The following is a 989-nucleotide window of genomic DNA, read 5'->3' on the forward strand; positions in this document are numbered from 1 at the left end:
TAGGCAGGAGTCTCCCACTGCTTTACCCATTGCACTGCTGACTCCAGCCCCCTGCCCATATTGTGCCCCCACCAAGTCTCTGCCCCAGCCAGCCTGGTACCCAGCAGACTTCCTCCAGCATGCTGGGGTGGGCATGGAGTTGGAGAGGGAGAAGAAAGGTTTCACCTCCTCTTTGATACCCTTGTCCGTGCTAATCTTGCACTAACCACGCATGGGGAAAGAACTGGGCAGCCAGAGCTGGTGGTGAACCTTGCCTGCACTGTTGATGGACCTTACCTGCACTGGTGAGACATCTTGCTTTCCTTGCAGAAGTCCAGCTGCCATTCCCAGCCAACACAGGGTTTGGACTGGGGCAGGACATCAGAAGCTGTAGTGTCCAGCTGTGACTGGACTGAGCCCATGAGTTGTCTGCTCTTAACACTGTCCACCACCATTTCTGGGTACCTCAGACTGCGTTGCAGGAGGGGACCTGGTCCCTTCCCTGTGTTCTGCCTCGGGCCACCATTCCCCCTTGTAGCATCCCTGAGCCTGTCTTTTGCCAGCACTGGCCCTGCAGATCACCCCATCCCACAAAGTGCGTTCATCCTCCAGCCAAGGCTCCTCTGCAGCCAGGCCTTGGCCACCCTCTCCTCAGGGTGCCCCTTCATCTCCATGGCTACAGCCTTGCTGAGAGGTGCCCAGACACCCCAGGGTTTGTCCTTATGGAGAGGACATCCCCACCACCCAGGCTGGAGCCCTTACTGGGGAGCAGCATCCCTCCACCCCGACCTCGTGGCGCAAGGGCAGCGCGTCTGACTCCAGATCAGAAGGTTGTGTGTTCAAATCACACCGGGGTCAGCCTGGGGGCACCACTGGGCACCTTCTGTATTGCCCCCACTTTTCTGGGGGGCTGCTCTGCAGGATGGACTCTGCAAGACATTGGCCAGCTACAGGGGGGCACCTCGGGAATGGGGGAACTTGATGCCCAGAGGTTTCCTTTCAGCCAGGTG

The 989-nt window shown here is 58.8% G+C and overlaps 1 non-coding gene across 1 annotated transcript; it reads left to right on the plus strand.

The window, feature by feature from the left end:
• Positions 1-765: 765 nt before the first annotated feature.
• On the plus strand, positions 766-837 carry TRNAW-CCA (transfer RNA tryptophan (anticodon CCA)). The gene has a single exon. It is a non-coding gene; the product is annotated as a tRNA-Trp (tRNA).
• Positions 838-989: the final 152 nt, after the last annotated feature.

Source organism: Antrostomus carolinensis, unplaced genomic scaffold, assembly GCF_000700745.2.
Source record: "Antrostomus carolinensis isolate BGI_N321 unplaced genomic scaffold, ASM70074v2 scaffold27374, whole genome shotgun sequence".
Lineage (NCBI taxonomy): Eukaryota > Metazoa > Chordata > Aves > Caprimulgiformes > Caprimulgidae > Antrostomus > Antrostomus carolinensis.